Raw genomic sequence first — 22,218 nt, 5'->3', positions numbered from 1 at the left:
CTTCGATTTCTGGAGGATATTTATAAGATACATATTTTTGATTTTGTCAGGTGGTTTTTGTGGAACTTTTACTGTTTTTCTTTTTGTTTTCCACTAAATATTGTTCAACCAAACATCTCCGTTTGTGCTATTTTAACAAACAAACCTGTACATTCCGCCAAATCCTCATTTTCGTGGAAAGGAAGTTTTGCTCCTTTTTTCTATTTTTATTCGTTTTTTGTACGTCCTCTTGCGCATTTGTTTTGCTTAGTACTTGATTTTTGGAGAGATGTATAAGATGCATACTCGTAATTTTTTCAGTTCAGTTTTATGAGAATTTTACTTTGATATTTTTGTTTCGGGTTTTAGAAATTTTCTTTAACTAATTATCTCATTTTAAACTATTAATGATTAAAAATATTCCTTTGGCAAATGTGCATTTTCCTGGTAATGCAGCCTTACTCTCGCGTTTCTTGTTTGTAGGTCAAACGTTTTATTTTGGAGGTCTTCGTTCGGTGGAACAGATATATTGACGGTGCATATTTTTTTGAAGATTCGTCAACTGATTTCTGTAAGATTATTATTTCTTATGTCCTTTCTATTTCTAGGTCTTTTGAAATTCTGTTGGACGAAATATCTTCATTTAGTTATTATAATCATTAAACATGTCACTTCTGCCATTTACAACGATGCAATTTCTGAAAATACAGGGCATTACAGGGTTGCCCATTTTCGCAATTTGTATTCTTAATTCAGCGCTTTTTCCGTGATTTCGTAGTTTAGTCTCCGTTTTGTAGAATAGTCTCCGATGTTTTAGTTTAGTCTCTGTTTTTTCAGATGCATACTTTTACCGTCGTCAGTTGATTTTTGTTAAGTTTTTATTTTTCTATTGTTGTTACTTTTTTGTTTTTGGAAATTCTTTTCGACCAATTAACACCTTTTACTCTAGTGACACGAATAAACTTGTTGCTTTTGCGAGTTTATTTTTTTGAGAATAGAAAAGAATAGAATAGAACTTTATTTCTCCTAATTTGCATGATGCAGGAAACCTGGGGAAAAAGATGAAAGAAGTCAGCTTGACAAGGCCGCAGGCCCCCTTCATTGGCATGATACGTAAAATTAGCGATGGCATGATATATAAAATTGGCATACATGGACATCATACATAAAAATGGCATGATACACAAACAGAGCAATAAAACAGCCTTTTTTTAAATGAAAGAAAAAAACACGGAAGATCACTGTACACATAGTGTTAGGCACGCTGCCTAACACTAAATGATGACTACGACATTTCTTTTGTTACATATCTGTGCCTGATAGCACGCGAACACAAAATTAGTATATTGACACATATCAAAAAATGATTTAACACAATGTACAAATTAACACCACTATACCCAAAGGTGACGAATTAGCCAATAACAAATTGAAAAAAAGGCCAATAACAAATTGAAAGAAAATGCAAGGCGGTACACAGTTATCCCATTTACGCTTCTCTCGTTTTTCCGTATTCTTTTCGTTCCTTTGTTAGTGTTGTCTTCATTTTTCGTAGGTGCATAAGAAGCACATTTTTGAATTCGTAAGGTCCTCTTTGTTATATATTTGTTTGTTTTGTGTACAAGTATTTTCCTAACCATATTTACGATTTTGTACGACCTAATGTGTTACTCCGTGGAAATGCGGGGAGTTACACAGATTAGCCATTTTTTCATTCAGATTAGCAATTTCTCTCGGGCCTTTATTCATTGCTTGTTTTTTGCGGAATACTGTATTTTTCCTTTTTAAATTCTGGATTTCCACATTCTGTTCCACCAATAATCTTCGTTTACTTTATTATACGGCTTAAACTTGTTCCTTCAACCAATTCTGCATTTCAGTGCAAATGCGGGACGTTAGATGGTCTGTCCATTTCCGCCAATTTGATGCATTTTGATGACTGCTTATTTTCCGGTGTTATTATTTCAGCCTTTGTTCTCGCCAGGAGATTTATAGCATGGCGCTTCTCCAATTCGTCAGTTCCTTCTTGTGAACTTTTAGTGTTTGATGTTGCTTACTATTTTAAGTTTTGTTTGACCAATAACCTTCCTTAACCATATTATAACGAATAGACGTGTTACTTGCCTGGTTACGCATTTTTGGGCAAATGAAGGGCGTTACACAGATTGCAAGTTTTTTTTTAAGCGTAGCTTTCTTTGCCTCACGAATGGCGGCCACACGCATAAACGCACTGCAGGAATAGCGAGTATCTGTGACCGTAATGATGATGCTGGATGAAGCGAAAGACTGTGTTGAAAAGCGAAGCCTTGTCTGGTCGAAAGCCGATGACTTTGAAGATGCACGTCAAGTACCAGAATCCACATATTAATGCCCGAAACGCGCTGAGGAAAGACAACTTACACACTGGGTTGCCACAAGGCTACGTAAAGTGCGCGTTCTAGTCAACATTTTATCCAATGCCAATCCGCTGATTCCGTCGGCATGAAACGTTCAAGGGTCATCATCATTAACGTCCTAACTCCGACGTCAACAAACGACTCCAACAAGAGATTGAACTTTTATTCGATTGTTTACGGGCGGAAGAAAGCGTCGCGTTTGAACAGTTTGTCGTTACACAAAAAGACTTTGAGTCTCTTGCTTGTATTTCCAACTTTTAGATGCAGAGCATCTGATTCACTCGCCTTGTCCCTCCGGCGTCGTCGTCGTTGTCGGCGTTGTCCGCCCCTCCCCCATTATCCTCGCCGCGCCAGCTGCGCTCTCCGCCGCTCACCCCCTCTCCTCTCCGATAGCGAACACACTCTCGCGAGGGGCATTGGATTGGATTCGATTCGATTGGCTTGGCTTGGATTGGATTGGATTAAAGTGAATTGTGTTGGATTGTGTTGCGTCATAGCCGCGGCAGACGCGCTGGGGCCGGCGCATGTGCAGTACTCTCTCTTCCGCGGTTTCCTCTCCTTCGGGCGCGCTGCGCATATAACCGGTGTGCCGTTCTCCGGTGAAGCAACATCCACGCTTGGCTGAAACACCTAGAGTCCACGCCGCTTTACAAGTACGCCAACGTCGTCATCGACTGGGACCGGCTTACGCAGTCCCTTCAACGTTATGCGCGCTATAAAACGCGGTGCCTGCGCCGCTCCGCTCCATCGTTCCAGCGCCGTTACTCCGCTGTCCAACGCTGCAACGTGGACCCCCTTTGCGTCGCATCTACACAGGGGTTCCCGCGAGGGGAGGTGGGAGTTTTTTTATTACAGACCCGTTTATTTTATTTTGAGAATTATATTTTTGATTTTGTGGGGAATTTTTATAGTTGTATTCGTGCATTTTTCTAGATTTTTGGTATTTTGTAACTCCGTTTGACCAATCATCTGCTTTACGCTCTCATAGTAATTAAATGTGTTCTGCCGTACTTGCATTCTCGTGGTAATGCAGCACTTTAACGGTTTGCCCAATTAGCTACATTTATTTGCACTTCCAGTCGTTTTTAGTTCAATATTCGTTAATTGAAGGATATGAATAACACGCCAATTTCCTATTTGATCGGTTCAATTTTGTGCCATTGTTATTCTTATTTTTTTAATTTCGGTTTGCTCAAGTGCTAGCTCCAAGCTTGCAGTAGCTAACTTTAGGACTGTAATAAGATCTTGAATGTGTAAAGAAATCGACTAAAACTGTCTACGCTAGATTACTGGACCCATAATGCTGGTTAAAGATATTGGAACGTTAAAATAATTGGCCGCCTATCTGCTCCGTTCGTTGCAAATGTCGGCGATAGACGATAGCCGTCTGGCGCCCCTGCCTGGTAAATGCCTGCCTTCTGTTTCCCGCTCACATGTTAAGCTGTTCCTCTCCCGTGTCGCTCCTCCCAAGATAAACATACTTGCGTGAGCGATACTGCGGATGGAATAGCACATTGAAAAACACGTGACTGAGTGAATAAACGTGCGCAGCTGTAATTTAAAACAAAGCGTCTACGATTAAACAGGGGCATACTCGTGTGAAGGGACACTGAAATGGAAAGCGAGTCACCATAACCTTGGTGTGGGCGGCTTATTTCGGTAAATGACCACTGTGTAGACAACTGAATTCCTTCGAAATATGTTTGCATTACTTGTAAGGTATGAGGCAAGTGTAACTATACTGCGAACTTGGCTATTGTTGAAACCACATGTTATTTTGTTTACTTGTAGGTGCAAAATGGAAGGCGACGACCCAATGGAAGCTGCAAAATTGGAGGCGACACCAATCAAGGAAATTTCATTGGAGGCTGCTTCTACGTAAGCCGCCTTTCACTGTGGTAAAATGTATTGTACTAAAATATGTTGTGCTAGAATATGCTGTGCTAACATTTACGGCCAAATCACTGTTAATGGAGCGCTTGTGCAACCGCTTCTAAAGAAACCATGCGTAATTTGAAATGCATGGTTCTTGGTGCCACGCCGTGTTCATTATAAAATATCCTAAGCAAAACTGTAAAGGAAGGGCAGTGGCGACGACATCCCCAACAGAGTCAGTCTGAAGTGCTGTCCCACCGAGCTTCGTAATGCTATGTGAGGTGGCCTTAAAAGGACACTGAAGTGAATTTGTCAAGCTCCTGTTTTTGCTTACATTGCGTAGTCTGGTTTAGATAAACACACTTTTTATCGGTTATCCGGTCGATAAAGGGATATTTGTTTCATAAAGCCCGAAGGAAAAAAAACTACCATGCGTAGTCTGCGGCGGCCGCACCAACTAAAGCAGTGACGTCCGACCCATTTTTCGGACCTGAAGAAGAACGAAAAATAGACCGAATAAAAGAGAGTATAAAAAAAGAATGAAAAAAGAATAAAAGAAATTTCTGCTCTATGCCCTTCAGATAACTTAGAAACTTGCTCAAAATATTTCCCTCCCCTTTCCGGTCTTGGCTTTCTTCGACCGCGGAAATTACGTCTTTACAACGGTGTATCAGCTATTTGCCTATCCATTGCGATGAGCAAATCACACACTGCTGCTCCGTGCAAAAGCGACGTAAACCATGAAAACATTTGTAAAAAGGGCTGAACGGTCCCTTTACCTTACAATACACTGCAAAATGGTTTCCATGGTAGGTCACGGATTACAACACTAACTGAAGCGAAATAAAAGAAAAAAACATCCCTCTCGCGAGGGGCACGATCAAATGCAGAGCATTTCTGCGGGGGGGGGGGGGGGGGCGCCTGCAAGTGGTATGGATTAAGTATTGGTTGTTGTTGTTGTAATTGTTGTCTTCCAGCGTAGACATTGTCGATGAAGTCGATGGTGAAACGTGCCGTGAACCCCCTGCCGCGGCTATGACGCAACGTGGAGCGGCTATGACGCAACCTGGCGCGGCTATGACGCAACACAATCCAACACAATCCACTTTAGTCCAATCCAATCCAAATCCAAGCCAATCCAATCGAATCCAATCCAATGCCCCTCGCGAGAGAGTGTTATAGCGCCGAAATCGCCACCACGCGAACGCGTGATGCTGACGTCACGATCACGCCACAGATGTTAGCGACCGCAGCGCGCGCGAACGACATATGTGGTTTAAGCGCGAACCGACCGCGGCGAGAGAGGGTGTTGCGCACGTCCCCACCTGTTGTGCGCCCGAACCGAACGCGGCGAGAGAGGGCGTTGCGAGCGGAGAGAAGGCGAGGAGGACGCGGGGGAGAGGGCGCACCTCTGGCCGACGGTTGAATGAGTCAAGGATATAAGGCACGTTCGTAACCTTCCGTCCTGTGTCGGCTTTGTGGCTCAGTTGGTAGAGTACCGTGCACCTTGCGTTCCGCCCGCAGAGTCGTAGGATCGAAACCTGGCGCCGGCAAGTATTATTTTTTTATATAGTGTAGGGGGAGCGATGCGGACGCGGACTACGGACGCCAACGCGGGTGACATCGTGAGTTACTGAAATGCTCTGCATTTAAAAGGTTCGCTGGGACACTTAAAGGGGCCCTCACAGGCCCTTTACAGAGCTGGGAAACTGGAGAAAGCTGTGTCCAGTCAAAGAGGCAAAGTGTGTTGGGACGTGGGAATAATCTTTCCTGCTTTATTGGTAGTGATCTGTGCCGGCAGGAATACGTTCTACGGGAGAGCTATCGGGCTGCGTGAGTGCCTGGTATGTAAGTCTACTGGAGGCATGCGCACTGGTTCGGATTCAGCAGCGCTGGCCAGGCGGGTTAAATCTCAAGCCACGAGGTAGGCGATCTCGTTGCGGAGAATGCCGCTGTGAACAGGTGGCCATACAATCCTGACTGGTCCCGTTGTTGGTCTCTGATTATTCCAAGTGGTGTAACATGCAATCGAGCGTCGCAAAGTTGCGGCACGCCTCCCAGCTTGGCTCTCTCTAGCAGCTCACGCTGTGTCGAAAGGTCCGAGCTGGACAGTGCTAAATCCCAGGACTCTCTGGAGGTTTGGTAGGTGTTCTGTTGCCAAATTATAGGATGAATGTCGAATTAGTGACCATCGCAAGGCACGAGGAAGACGAGGAGGAAGAAGTTGGGTCTGAAGATTGACTGCCTGGTGGGCTCGATGATGTCAAAGGCGTGGAAAAATGCAAAAATTACAGACCCGTCAGCCTGCTATCAGTTACCAAGAAATTATTTACAAAGGTAATTCTCAATCGAATAATTGGAACTTTAGACTTTCAACATCCTCGAGAACAGGCCTGTTTCAGGAAAGGTTTCTCAACCTTAGGCCATATTCACGCCATCAACCAGCTAATCGATAAAGGGTTTGGAGTATAATGCTCCGCTCTATATGACATTCATAGATTATGAAAAAGCCTTTGACTCAGTGCCAACGACAGCAGTACTATTGGCGTTACGTGAGCACGGAGTAGACAGGCCATACATTGCGCTCTTCAAATATATATACAACGGGTGAAACCGAACTTTACAGCTTCATCAAACAACTTGTAAGTTTCTTATACAAAAAGGTGTCCGGCAAGGGGACACAATATCCCCCCCCCCCTTATTCACAGCCTGTCCGGAGAATGTGTTCAGAAACATTAGGTGGAGAAAAACAGGGGTCAGAAATAATGGGGAATATCTCAGCCACCTAAGGTTTTCAGGTGACATTATCCTGTTCAGTCAAAGAAGCAGGAATTTTCAGCGCATGCTCTGCCAATTGTGCTCTGAAAATATGACAGCAGGCTTAGAAATCAACACAAACAAATCGAAGGTAATGCCGAATCGGCATTCTATAACACAAGACTTTAAGTTAGGTTAAGTTAACTTGGCTGACCCAAGTTAACCGTTAAGTAAACTTGGGCAAATCATATCTGCTCATCCAAACCATGAAAAGGAAATTACGAGAAGAATTAGCACAGGTTGGGCTGCTCTCGATAAGAGTTCAGATATACTAACTAGCAAGCTCCCGCTGCCGCTCAAAAAGCTGGTATGTAATCAGTGCGTTCTTCCAGTAATGACGTATGGGGGACAAACTTGTGGTCTCACTAAACGACTAGAAAGGAAACTTAGATCCACACAACGGGCCGTGGAAAGGAGAATGCTAAGGGTCACGCTGATTAGGGAACAGGCTAGGGTGGAGGAAATTCCAGTTAAAATTAGGCGAAAGAAGAGGGCATGGGCAGGTCAAATAATGCGTACGATGGGCAACAGGTGGACCATCCGTTTAACAGATTGGCTTCCCATAAACCGCAAATAAAACAGGGGTCGGCCGACGACAAGATGGCGAGATGTGTTTCGATAATTTTGGGTGAAAGCCTCGGGCTCAATTCTCTAAAACGAAGAGGCGTCGCTTTCAAACGACGGGGTAGCGCCATGCAAATGCATGTGTTCTGGGGTTGGGGCCGTCGCTTTGGGGAAAGCTGTGCACTCAGTGCGAGCCGCCGAAAAGCACTGTGGCAAGGGAACGAAGCGACTCCCACTGCCCCCCATCGTTTCACTGAGTGCACAGCTTTGTGGCTTCGCGCCCTTGCCACAGTGTTTTTCGGCGGCTCACACTGAGTGCACAGCTTTCCCCAAAGCGACGGCCCCAACCGCAGAAAACATGCATTTGCATGGCGCTACCCCGTCGTTTGAAAGCGACGCCTCTTCGTTTTAGAGATTTGGACCCCTGGGCTCATCTCGCACTCGATCGGCGTTATTGGAGATCTTTGGGAGGAGCTTTCTTCCTGCAGAGGACACAACCAGGATAACGATGACGATGATTATTAGTCTATCTCTCCTTTTCCTCCCCTATCCCCCTTTCTGACATCCCCTCCTCTCTCTCCCCACGCCAGAAGACGTTCCTTGAAGAGGAAACGCACCTTGGAGGAGCGATCGGCTTTCAGTAGCATACAAGTGCGACTGGGTTCATTTTGACGCAGTTGCACACGTACACATGCTGGGAAACTTTTACCGCTTTACGTGGTCGTACGACGTGTTCAACCGCGTCTATAGATATGTAGTCTATAGGGCGCTGTAAAGAACAGCGTTTGGCGTGGAGGCATTATTTTCCATTCGGTGAGGCACATATTTGAACATCAAACACATGTGGTGTGCTTAGCACGGACAATTGTCGGGGAGGCTGACGTGACCAGTGACGGCGCATACACATGGTTGCCCGCATGCGTATACCACGCCGGTGAAAACAGCCTATTACCTTTCGTGCCTGTTTCACTATATGCGACACTTGAGCAAGCGACAGCGGCCATTGAACATGAAGGTCAGCAGTGCGTTTGTTCAACGAGGTCAATGAATAGGACCTATTCCAGCGGTTTTATGGGACAATTGAACGGCTAGAGCCAACCTGTGACGTCTTTGTATCTTTATAAACAATCACATTTTTGGTTCCCCTCTCGTAGATACAGGGAGTGCGCGGCTTCGCTTGAAATTGTTTGTATTCATGTAAACATTTACGGTGCATATACATTTACGATGTTCAAGGCCTAAAACATTGTTTTTCCCATTTTGTGGCACCTAAAACATGCTTTTAATGCCGCAAGTCCGGGCTGTTGTGATCACCATCAACGCAACTGACTTCCTTCGAGGGATGTGTGTGCATAATTTGAGAGATCGTAAGGAAACACCACATACCTAACATGACCTGTGTCGATAGCAAAAATTCAGCCTCATTTTGTTTTCAACCTCGAATCTTGCATACGGGAGTATCCTAATCTTCGGCCGATATTTTTAAGACCAAACTTTTGTCGCATACCTAAACGATAACATTTTGGTTTGTCTATCTGTCGGTCTGTCACTACTTCGAACCACCTAGCCAAAAGGACGGTTGAAATATAGAACACGAAGTACAAGCGCCGAAAGCCATCCCAGAGAACTGCTGCTAGGCTTCCGACGTATCCGCATTTTTCTGCGCAAACAAAACAGTGGGCATTTATGAGGCAACCTTAGTATACAACCGAGAATATGAGCGTTTTAAAGACGATATTGTTTCTTGGGTTACTGGAGGCGAAAAGTGGGGTCTGTCTGTCTGTCTGTCTGTCTGTCTGTCTGTCTGTCTGTCTGTCTGTCTGTCTGTCCGTCTGTTTGTCTGTCTGTCTGTCTGTAACTCGATTCAGCCGCACGGCAAATGTTAAATAGAAGCTGCACAATAGGTTTATATACCCACGGCCAAATCCAGACGTCTAAACCGGTGGAAATATTTATACTTGTCAACATTGTTACCCGCCGTGGTGGCTCAGTGGCTAAGGCGTTGCGCTGCTGAGAACGAGGTCCCGGGTTCGATTCCCGGCCACGGCCGCCGCTTTTCTGATGGAGGCGAAAAGCAAAAACGCCCGTGTGTACGAGATTTCGGCGCACGTTAAAGATCCCCAGGTGGTCAAAATTAATCCGGAGCCCTCCTATACCACGCGCCTCATCGCCTGCGTTGCATTGGCTCGTTAAACCCTACAATCAATCAATCAAATCAATCAACGTTGTTTAACAAGAACAATACATTACGCAAACATAAGACAAAAAATCAATACATAGGTAATATTTGCAGCGTTGCTTGGTAACAAATTCATGGTTGCTTGATTTTTTGCGATAGCAAATGATATACTGCATCCACTGCATAAAAAATTCACTCTGTCGCCTGCTGTCGCCTGCACCACTATAGGTTGTAAGCTTCTAGCGACATTTTAAGAAATCAAACTAAAACAGTAACGGAAGGCTCCATTAGATAGTTTCAACGTCCCGAATTGGAACTCACGTGGAGTAGGGCAGCATGGTTCTATAATCGTTGAAGTAGGGCGGCTCGATTCACGCGCGTGTTCGGCGTACGCCAGCACTCGCATCGAGCAGTCGGCCTGCAGCAGTTGAACGCCGTAAGTTTAAATTAAATTGAGCAAACCTCTAGCGCGTGTACCTTGGGAGGAGTGTGACGGGAGAGGAACAAATTGATAGGTGAGCGGTTAAGAGATGGGAAGCATTCGTCAACTTAACAAATGTTGAGTAGAAACGATATATTTGCAACGAAAGGAGGAGATGCATGGCCAATTCTTGCTTTACATTTTGATTTTACAATTCATAATGAGTTGGTTTTTACCATAGCAAACGAAAAAAAAAACAATGTGTTAAACGTTCCCAAGAGATGCAAAATGACTGAAGCATAAAGCAGACATCGAGCTTGAGCGGCGCCAAGAACAAAGGTGTTAGTAGATGGCATGGCAGTGCGAACAAAAGAAAGCCGATAAAAATCGCCAGAAATTGAAAGGAATGTGCAGCAGCCTAATAACGCTTGTTTGTAGTGTGAGTTCTTTGTAGCCATGTATAGCTATTAGTGGAGAAGTAATTATTTATTGTGCTAAGTTTTTGTTTGTTTCTTTTCGCGAATTGCGTAAAGTTATGTCATGTTTTCGAACAAGCGCCTATGCTTCACCCTTCATGTCTGTTTCCAAAGATGCAAGGCGTAGTGCAGGGTTGGTCTGTATTCGCCTAATTTATTGGTATTTATAATGTGGTTTTCCCGGCAGTTTTCGTTTCTTTTTGTGTTTTGGAGGACGTGTATAAGATGATAGTATTTACTTGGTCAAATATTTTGTAAACGTAATGTTTTTTTTGTTCTGGTCTTAAAAACCTGTTCAACCACATATCTCCACCCGCCGCGGTGGCTCAGTGGCTAAGGCGTTGTGCTGAAAAGCAGGAGGTCGCGGGTTCGACTCCCGGCCGCAGCGGGCGCTGTAAGGTCCACTTATGAGATTAGCAGGCGGGTGCCCGGGCTGCCCGTGAGAACGCGCCGCTCTGTCTGGCGACGAAGCACTGCCGACACTGCGCTGCAACCACCGCTAATTCGTCGCGGCATGCGCGGGAGACGGTTTGTCTGGCCCACCGCATTCCTCAAGGATAATCCCCCATTGAGAAGGCAGACTACAGCGCCGGATTCCAGGAATGTCTACTTGACGCGCAGAGGTGGTGGGATTACCGGCGTCCGGACAAGCGCCGCACGAGTATTGTTGTCGCGCCCTGGTCAGCATGACGCACGGTCGCCGTCTTTCCCGCTTTTCCCCCCGCGGGGTCGCCCGAACTTGCTCGTCTACGAGCGTGCCGTTGACCCGAAGATAGCGGCGCCTCACTGAATATTCCGTGACGTGCTGAGTGTCAGCTGTCTACGTGAATTTGGGCACTCCCATACGCGTGTACGAACGCTACAAGGGCGTTCCCGAGAGAGGGTGATCTCGAGGTTTTAAAAGGCCGAACTTGGCCGTTGGAAATCGTTCTTGTCTGAGTGCTGAGCTGGCAGTTCCCGGCGGGACAAGGAGTCTCGACCGTTAACGCTAGGTTGGGATTTGTGAGCCCCCTAGTCGAGGTTAAGATCGCGTCGGAGGTTTAGGGTGCAGCGCCGCACCGGGCAACTACACGGATCTTGCGGCGAGACAGAGTCTCGGCCGTGGTTTCTCGAGCGGTTTGTGTACGCTCCGAGAATAGGAGAGTTAGACGAAGTTGAGGAGCTCGAGTGATTTGTGCGCACTCGGAGCTAGCGTCTAGCGGAAGCTTAAAGTTTTTCTTTTTATTTCTCATGTGCCCAGTTTTCATACTGTAAATAGCTGTACATAAACTTACGTTTCACTTAATCAACTTCAACGCTTCGAGTTCGTCAATTCGACCGCCATCTCCAAGAACTTCAACACCATCACCCAGCCAGCCTCCTGCCAAATCAACCGGAGCCCGGGCGATTGGGTTCCTGATCGACACCGGACTTCGGCGAAACGATCTTTACTGGCGCAGCCGACAGGATTTGGCAGAAGAAACCACCAGGCCACAACCAGGGGAAGCAAGCAGACGCAAGCCCGCCTTCATCGGCGGCGGCCGAGCTCCGCGCGGAGTGGAGCGGCAGAGCCAACCAGCGCACGGGGCCAACGACGCGGCAGCCGACCACCGGAGGTGCGGGTGAGTGGGATTTCTTGCGCTTCGTTGTGGCGGTGCAGGCTGAGTCTGGGGTTGCATGGTAGTCATGCGGAGCATGCTGGCGAACATGGCGGAAGGAGACGGAAATGGTCCGACAGACGAGGTGCCACCTCAAGGAGGCTCGGCAGCAGGAGGATCTCCCCAAGTGGAGTCCGAAGCAATTAGTATTAGGCGAATGGAGTTGGAGTTTCAAGAGCGAAAGGAGAAAGCAGAGCGCGAGGCGGCGGAGCGAAAAGAGGAAAAGGCGAGAGACTTTAAGCAGCGCATGCAAAAGCTGAAGCTCGAATCTGAAGAGCGGTTGCGAAGGTATGAGTTGGAGCTGGAGCGGAGAAGGCAGACGCCCTTGCGCTCGGACACCCGCGAGCAGAAACAAGGGGGTAAAGACCCAGCTAGTTGTATAGCAACAGCGAATTTGAATGGTCCCGGCCAGTGTTTGGAGGTTGTACATTGTAGCATTGGTTGTAGCATTTCCGCCGATGTCGAAAGCGCGGAGATGCACATTGGGATGAGGAGCGACGAGGTAGGCGCGGCCAGTGATACCGTAGAGCGGTCTAATGAAGTGATGCTCGAACATGACGAGCAGCCTCGCTGGGAAAGTTTTGGAATGGAGCTGCAGCGCATGAGACAGAACCCTTCGAACAGGCCCAGTTACGCGCTGACAGCAAAGTTGAATGGGGGCAGCCCGTTTTTCAACGTGAAGCCGCGCGAGAACGAGATAAGCGGCCGTGGCTGCGCACAGGTGGCGAGCAGCTCGGCCGCTTATCACGCGCGGCATGAAAAGGGAAGCGAGCGTGAAAAGTGTTCCAGCGAGCGCGGAGTCAAAGGGTAGCCCCGTTGTTGCGGGCGTAGAGCCGCCAGCTGCTTTTGCACCGGACACTGCGCTAATGCATGCTGAACTTGCTGGCACGGGCAGTACCCAAATTCTGATCGGTGGAGCGGAGGAGACTGGAGTCGCGCAGGAAAGTCTTGGGGCCCGCCGCGCTCCCAATTACTCTCGAAAGTTGCACGAGAAAGCGAACTCCGGGTCGGGCGTTCAGGAGATCGCCCAGAAGAGAAAGGAGATAGAGGGCGAGAAATCATGTGACGAGACGGAGCGACAAAGAGATGGAGTTGACGATCAGGCTGAGGAAAAGCAGGAGTTAAAGGCGGATAAGCGAGCTGAGAAGGTAGACTGGGTTGAACATGTAGAAAATGGAAGAGGAAGCGAGAGAGAACGCGAAAAGACGGATGATGAGGAGCTCAGAACGTTTGAAGAGGGTAGGAACGATACGGCGATGGCGCGTGGGTTTGGTAGTCTTGATGGTGAGAGTTCAACCGAGGAGGCCGATGGAGAACACGAAAACGCAGGCGTGGAGACTGCGAAACCAAGAATGAGAGCTCCCGAGGAGGTTGTGAAGGAGAGGGAAAAACCATGTGAGGAGGCAGCTACAGTTGAAACAGACGAACGAGCGCAATCGGTGATCTCGCGAAACTGGTGTCTGAGATAGAGCTTCGTAGCTTTGGTGGTGGTTGCGGCCATTACCGAGATTTAGTCGGGAGCCGCGCTGGATGGGTTGACGCACTAAGTTCTGCGACCTGGCAGTGTTTCACAGGCCCTAGTTCTGAGTTGTGCCAGGAGGAGTGCGTGCTGGGACGGCTGAAAAACTGTCTTTGTCAGGCCGCTGCTCAGAATGCACCTAGCGTGCACGAGCGGTTTTTGGTAGTGACAGGTGCTTGTGAGGTTGTTGTTGTGGGCCAGTCTGTGCGTAAGGGAAAGAATGATCCCGAGAAGGTCGTCGCGTTCGCGGGCCGCCATTACGCTCCAGCATCAACCCTGCGCTCACGCGGCCAGCGCGCAGTATTGCCTTACGTTGGGGCATTGGAGAGGCATGGCCACTTGGCCTATGGGACAGGAAGCGAAGTCGCATTTTGCGATACCACTCCGTCTTCCCCGAAGTTGTGTTCGCCTCATGGGGCTAAATTGTCGAGACTTGCGTTGACATTGCAACGCTACGTGGTCTGGATCATCTGCAGAGGGGGCGGGAAGTACGCGAATGCACTCCCCTGCTTTCAGATTGTTGTTTGGGGAGGCTAGTATTGAATTGCCTCCGAGCCTTAACACCGCCACGATGGACGTGAACGTTCCCGTTCACCCGTCCTTTTTCGTTGGTGGTGTGTGTGTATGTGTGTGCCGCGGTTGTGCGCGACGAGAGGCCTTGAGTGCTCGATCCGTGCACCGAATTGATTGATCCGCGCACCGAACTGAACTTTCTGTGCACCGCAAGTGAGCGAAAGCACAGCCGAACATTCTTGAAGGGACGTTATCAGGCTACGCCGTCAAGGAGGATATTTGCACGCGTGCGCATAGTGGCAATGCAAACTTTCTTAACGTTTTATTTTTGTTTACTGCAAAATTGCCCATGTTCTTTACCAGTCCTTATTCCTTTTGTTCTTGTTGCCGTAGTGCCGGAATGATTGTGCGTGTTTGCAGTTATAGCTCGCATCAGTGTTTTAGGTTGAGTTGTGTCGTTGTTCGTGGCGTTTACGCGCCCCGGAGACAGGACCCAATTTCTTTTTGCTCGCACTTATTGTTGTTAGCATTTCTTTGATGTGTTTCCGGTTTGCTAGAGTATTCCGTCCCTGTTGACGGCTAGTGAATAGGTGGTGTTTGTAGTTTAGGTGAGAGCTATGATCAGCTGAACTGCAGAAATAGAAGGGGGCTCATTTGTGGTTATACCTAGCTCCTTCCACGTGTTTTTTTTGTTTGTTTGTTTGTTCCGCTGTTATTCCGGAAGGAGAGACGAAACGAGTGGCCCTTTTAAATTCGTTTCGGATTGACTGAACCAAGAGGTCCAGTAACCCTCTTAAAGGGGGGAGTTGTAAGGTCCACTTATGAGATTAGCCGCCAGGTGCCCGGGCTGCGCGTGAGAACGCGCCGCTCTGTCTGGCGACGAAGCACTGCCGACACTGCGCTGCAACCACCGCTAATTCGTCGCGGCGTGCGCGGGAGACGGTTTTTCTGGCCCACCGCATTCCTCAAGGATAATCCCCCATTGAGAAGGCAGACTGCAGCGCCGGATTCCAGGAATGTCTACTTGACGCGCAGAGGTGGCAGGATTACCGGCGTCCGGACAAGCGCCGCACGAGTCTCTATTGTTGTCGCGCCCTGGTCAGCATCACGCACGGTCGCCGTCTTTCCCGCTTTTCCCCCCGCGGGGTCGCCCGAACTTGCTCGTCTACGAGCGTGCCGTTGACCCGAAGATAGCGGCGCCTCATTGAATATTCCGTGACGTGCTGAGTGTCAGCTGTCTACGTGAATTCGGGCACTCCCATACGCGTGTACGAACGCTACAGGGGCGTTCCCAAGAGAGGGTGATCTCGAGGTTTTAAAAGGCCAAACTTGGCCGTTGGAAATCCTTCTTGTCTGAGCGCTGAGCTGGCAGTTCCCGGCGGGACAAGGAGTCTCGACCGTTAACGCTAGGTTGGGATTTGTGAGCCCCCTAGTCGAGGTTAAGATCGCGTCGGAGGTTTAGGGTGCAGCGCCGCACCGGGCAACTACACGGATCTTGCGGCGAGACAGAGTCTCGGCCGTGGTTTCTCGAGCGGTTTGTGTACGCTCCGAGAATAGGAGAGTTAGACGAAGTTGAGGAGCTCGAGTGATTTGTGCGCACTCGGAGCTAGCGTCTAGCGGAAGCTTGAAGTTTTTCTTTTTATTTCTCATGTACCCAGTTTTCATACTGTAAATAGCTGTACATAAACTTACGTTTCACATAATCAACTTCAACGCCTCGAGTTCGTCAATTCGACCGCCATCTCCAAGAACTTCTACACCATCACCCAGCCAGCCTCCTGCCAAATCAACCGGAGCCCGGGCGATTGGGTTCCTGATCGACACCGGACTTCGGGGAAACGATCTTTACTGGCGCTTTTCACATGGAGGCGAAAAGCAAGATCGCCCGTGTGTAGTAGATTTCGGCTTACATTAAAGATCCCCAAGTTGTCAAAATTAATCTAGAGTCCTCCACTACGGCGCGCCTCATGGCCTGCTTTGCGCCGGCGCGTTAAACCCCCCCAAAAAAACCACACATCTCCATTCACGCCATTATAATGATTAAACGTGTTACTTTTTCCACGTACCCGCCGCGGTGGCTCAGTGGCTAAGGCATTGCGCTGCTGAGCACGAGGTCGCGGGTTCGATTCCCGGCCGCGGCGGCCGCTTTTCTGATGGAGGCGAAAAGCAAAAACGCCCGTGTGTACGAGATTTCGGCGTACGTTAAAGATCCCCAGGTGGTCAAAATTAATCCGGAGCCCTCCACTACGGCGCGCCTCATCGCCTGCGTTGCGTCGGCGCGTTAAACCCCCACAATCAATCAATACTTTTTCCACGTACGCATTTTTTATAACGCAGGGCGATACACGGTTTGGTCGTTTTCGATATTTTTTACCCGTAGTTTCGACGTTTCTTTGCGGGATATTTTTGTGTTCTGCGATTTTTGAAGCAGATGTATAGGATACATCTTTTTTAAACATTTTCAGCTCGTTTTTCTGAACATTTATAGCATATTATTGTTCTTTTATAGTAAACGCTTTTGAACAAACATCTCCATTTTCGCTATTTTAGCAAACAAAGTTGTTACCATTGCCAAATTCGCATTTTCGTGGAAAGCAAGTTTTGCTCATTTTTGCTATTTTTATGCGTACTTTGAACGTCCAGGAAACGTAACTACTGCGAGCATGGCTATTGTTGAAGCCAATAGAATGAACCACATGTTCTTTTGTTTACTTGTAGGTGCAAAATGGAAGGCGACGTCTCAATGGATGCTGCAAAATTGGAGGCGACACCAATCAAGGAAATTTCAAAGGGGACACCTCGTGGGTTAGCCACCTTTTACTGTGCTAACATTTATTGTACTAAATTATGTTGTGCTAGACTATGCTGTGCTAACATTTACGGGCAAATCACAGTTAATGGAGCGTTTGTGCAACCGCTCCTAAAGAAACCATGCGTAAGTTGAAATTCATGGTTCTTGGTGCCACGCCGTGTTCATTATAAAATATCCCTAAGCAAAACTGTAAACGAAGGGCAGTGGCGACGACATCCCCAACAGAGTCAGTCTGGAGTGCTGTCCCACCGAGCTTCGTAATGCTATGCCCCGCACGGGGCACCTAGAGCAATCTTGGTGAAGGTGTAGGCGACACCGCGGACCCCCAGCCCCCGTACTCACGCTGTAACTGACCGTGGTAATGAGTTGTAAGGTGAAGGGTAAAAACCTCAAACGGGGGCCGTCGGAGCCTAGGTCAAGCTCCAGCGGATGGGCTCTCTGTCTGTTTACCAGGCAGGGAGCTCTGGAGCTTCTCTAGCTAACAGGGTAAGGATCGAGAAGAAAGTACCCCCGTTCCCTGCTGTATACTGTAGCGTATGGTATATCTAAGCCCCCCTCCCCCCCAACCAAACGATCGAGTCCTGAAGAGGGCTCGCACCGAAGTAATTGCTTTCCCACCACTCTCTGCTTAAGTGTTTACAAGGCCTGACAACTTCCTTCGTTTCCTGATAATACAGTCTGTTGAGAAAGATGCACCAATCACCAGTAAATCAGTCTCTCTGGTAGCTAAGTTCATAGAGAGTGTAGTTGGCGCGAACTACAAGACGAAGAAGCTAACATCAGGTGACATTCTCGTTGAAGTGCAAACCAAAGAACAATCCAATAAACTCTTAAGTCAGACTGAGATGCATGATTTCAAAGTATCTGTCAATCCACACCGAAGCATAAACAGCTCGTAAGGTGTAATTTCTCAACCTGACCTCTTGAAAGAGACAGATTCTGACATCCTAGATGGCAGGCGTGACCAAGGGGTTACTCCAGTCAGGAGAATAATGATAAGGCGTGATGGAAATGAAATGCCCACGAAGCTTGTGATTCTAACTTTTGATCACAGCAGTCGTCCCCAGTCAGTCACTGCAGGATTCTTGCATTGCGAAGTTCGACAATACATGCCCAACCGACGCGGATGCTTCAGTTGCCACCGGTATGGGCACAGTACAACCTCCTGCTGCGGACGTCTGATGTGCCCCAAGTGTGCAGCGCACGATCACCCGTCCGAAAACTGTACATCTGATGAGCTGAAATGTCCCATCTGTGAACAATCACACGAAGCCTATTCACGAAAATGTGAAAAGTTCAAAGCAGAAAACGAAATAATCAATCTCAAAGCAACACAAAAATCTCCTATCAGGAAACGCGGAGAAAACATGCCATGTTTTCTCCTAGGTATTCCAACGCGGCTCACTGGGGGGCGGAGCCGCGTCTGGTGTCGGTGGCGACCTAGTACAGCAGTGCTGACTTGGTCCCATCTTCGCCCCCCGCTGTGCTTCCCTCGGGAGCCCAAAACGTCGTCACATTGCCTGTGACTGCAGCAACAGTGGTGACAAAGACTTCTGGAGATGGTGCGGCCACTCCGGTGTCTGAGGCACCCACCCTCAGTGTTCCTGAGACATTGGGGAACATGGACTCGGGAGGGCCGGCTGCAACCTCCACGTTCTGCGCCTCCAGCGCGCGCGGCCAACAAAGACACCGACCCTCTCGTAGCACGCCCGAAAGAGCCTGACCCATCAGCTGTTCATGGGGCGCCTGTTGAGGAAATGGACGTAACGCCGTTCATCCTAAACAGCGCTTAACAAAACAACGACGAGGAAGAAAGTACACAAGAGGGCGCTTGTCCCTTCTTCCTCGTCATTGTTTTGTTAAGCGCTGTTTAGATGGACGGACACCAACTAGCCGAGCTGTCGATTCCGTAACGCCGTCCCCGGTGGCACCAGAGCTATCGAGGGAGCGGCGCCCCTGAGTTGAGCGTAGAAAGAAAATAAGAAGAGTAACAGGTCCACCACGCAAAAATAACAAAACTGAAGTAAACAAACAAGCACAATCTTCCAAAAAACGAAATTTATGTTGCAAAACTGTATACAGTGAAATTGTAGGGGCCTGTTGAAAATGATGACGACATTTACGAAATATTGTCGGAACACAAGCCAGAGGTAATTTTGTCTCCAGGAAACACATTCGAATGCAAAACACACACACTTTCTGACACAGTACACGGTTTTTAGAAAGGATAGAGATGGCTGCACTCACTCGTCCGGAGGTGTTGCCTTTGTCTTTCAAAATTCGATTGCTTGTCATCAAATAAGCCTGCAAACTAACCGTGGAGCAGTGGCCATGAGAGCGATTATCTTTAATAAGCTAATATCTGTTCGTTGTATATACCCCCAGATTACCATCTCCAGGCTAATGAATTGGAACCTTTAATTGACCAACTCCCGCAGCCTTTCATACTCATGGGTGATTTTAATACTCATCATCAACACTGGAGTTCTGCACGTGCCGATACATAAGGAAGACTTATAGAGAAATTCTTGCTCTCTTCTGGTAACTGCTTAAAACACAGCCGACCTATTACAACATAACCCACAACAATTACTCCGCGATCGATCTCGCAAGAGGTTCCCCAACTCTATTTTCATTAGTAGAGTGGAGTGTAACGCCAAATTTCTAGGGTAGTGACCATTTTCCTGTTGCATTAACCGCAATAGGTCACCCCACGATTCCAACACACACACAACGATTTCGTGAAGAGGAAGCCGACTGAAAAAAATTTAGGGGGATGTCCCAACTGTCGTATGCCTCAATAGCAAAGTTATATATTGATGAAGCGACAGATATAATTACGGCACACATAATAGAGGCAGCACATTCCTCAATTCCCCAAACCTCTGGTAGAAACAACAACAAACGGAGGCCTTGGTGGAAAGATACGTGCAAGATAGCTCGCAAACAACAAAATAGAGCCGGGGCAGTCCTCAGAAGGTATCCAACTACTGAAAATCTTCTTGCCTTCAAACGTTCAAAGACAAATGGCTGCCGAATTAAACTAGAGGCAAAAACTGACAGCTGGAAAACATTTCTTGCTTCCATCAACTCTTATACTGATACTCAAGAAGTTTGGAAAAGGATTAGTGCACTACAAGAAAGAAACACAAACACCCTACCACTGGTTAGCACAGCTGGAGACACGCTTGAAGATCAAGCTAACGCCCTTGGGCAACGCTTTGAGAGTGTCTCCAGCTCTTCTCACCACACTGCACAATTCTTGAAACACAAAAAGTTAATGAAACAGAAGCCTCTGCGGAAAAAGAAAAACCGCATGGGCTACAACTGCCCGTTCACCAAACATGAATTTGCAGTCGTACTTTCGACCTGTAGGAAAACTGCTCCAGGGACTGACAAAATAACTTTTGAAATGTTAAAACATGTTCATCAAGACACTCAAGAAGCAATTCTTTTTTTATTCAATAAAATATTGAAAAGAATTTATTGTAGTTCCAATACTAAAAGAAGGCAAGGATACCTGTTTAGCTGCCAGCTACAGGCCGATTGCATTAACAAGCTGTTTATGCAAGCTTTTGGAGAAGATGATAAACAGACGCCTTGTTTATTTTTTAGAGCATGACGGGATTTTAGACAAGTGTCAAGCGGGCTTTCGCTCGGGAACGTGCACAACGGATGCCCTTGTGGCCTTTGAGGCATATGCGCGTGACGCCTTCGTGAATAAACAACACTGTATGTCTGTATTCTTTGACCTAGAAAAGGCCTATGATACTACGTGGCGTTACGGTATTCTACTCGATCTTTGTTCATTCGGAATCTGTGGCAATATAATAAATGTCATGGAATACTATCTGACCCACAGGACATTCCGAGTGATAATTGGCCACGTTTTATCACGCACTTTCATCCAAGAAAATGGTGTACCTCAGGGAGGTGTCTTGAGTTGTTCACTTTTCATCGTCAAAATGAATTCTTTAAAGAACAGTCTATCCCGCTCTATCTGTTGCTCTGTATATGTGGATGATGTTCAGATTAGTTTTAAATCTTGCACTATGGCCATTTGTGAGAGGCAACTCCAACTTGGAGTGAAGAGCCTCTCAAGGTGGGCAAATGCGAACGGTTTTAAATTTAACCGTGACAAAAGCCGGTGCGTACTTTTTACTAAGCAACGGGGCATGCGGGCAGACCCATGTGTGACTCTTGAAGGGAAGCCCATCCCGATAGCAAAAGAGCACAAATTTTCGGGAGTGCTACTGGATGAAAAATTATCCTTTATCCCTCACATAAACCAATTACGAATAAAATGCACGGAAGCACTAAATATTCTAAGGATCCTGTCACGTCAGTCATATGGCACGGACAGAGCATACATATTTAAAATTTTCAACAGCCTCGTAAGATCGAGGCTTGATTATGGTAGCCTAGTGTATCAGTCAGCCCCAAAAGCTGCTCTGAAACTACTGGACCCTGTCTATCATTTAGGCCTGTGGTCGGGGACAGGTGCTTTTCCTACGAGCCTGATACAAAGTTTGTATGTAGAATCCGACATGTGCCATTGGAAAACCATCGTGCTTACCCCTCCTTGTTATATGCTGTAAAAACAACCTCAGTCATAAAGCACCCATCCAACCTCTTAATTCCTGAAACATCTACTGTATCTTTGTTCGTTAAGCGGCCGTCACTTCCGCAGCCCTATGCAATAACAGTAAATACTGAGCCTCCAACTTGGGCATTTCCTTCAAAGACACCTACAAAACCTCTTTAGCTGATGTTATAGCCCCATGGAAGCTATCGCCTGTAGCATGCGACATGTTTTTTGCAAGCATAAACAAAAACAAAGCACCTAGTGTCTTAATTAAACAGCACTTTTTAAGTCTTCAGCACAAATACCAATGTGCAGAGTTCTATACAGACGCGTGCAAAACAAATTCTGCAGTGTCATGTGCCGTACTTGCACCGAACCTCTAAGCTTCAAAAATCAGTACAATGGAACTGTAGACGCCTGATAAAAAGTCTTGACAATGTACATA

At 47.3% G+C, this 22,218-nt stretch overlaps 1 long non-coding RNA gene across 1 annotated transcript in view; it reads left to right on the top strand.

Moving 5' to 3' along the window:
- Positions 1-4,154: 4,154 nt before the first annotated feature.
- Positions 4,155-22,218, top strand: part of LOC144164240 (uncharacterized) — a 33,709-nt gene continuing 15,645 nt past the window's right edge. Inside the window, exons 1-2 of the long non-coding RNA XR_013321109.1 lie at positions 4,155-4,253; positions 17,095-17,181. This is a non-coding gene — a long non-coding RNA (uncharacterized LOC144164240). The remainder of the gene's footprint in view (positions 4,254-17,094; positions 17,182-22,218) is intronic.

The sequence above is a fragment of the Haemaphysalis longicornis genome, unplaced genomic scaffold (assembly GCF_048455015.1).
Source record: "Haemaphysalis longicornis isolate Haplotype H1 unplaced genomic scaffold, Haemaphysalis longicornis Haplotype H1 scaffold_13, whole genome shotgun sequence".
NCBI lineage: Eukaryota > Metazoa > Arthropoda > Arachnida > Ixodida > Ixodidae > Haemaphysalis > Haemaphysalis longicornis.
Note: the sequence above shows the minus strand (reverse complement) of the source record. Positions and strands in the feature narration are given on the sequence as shown.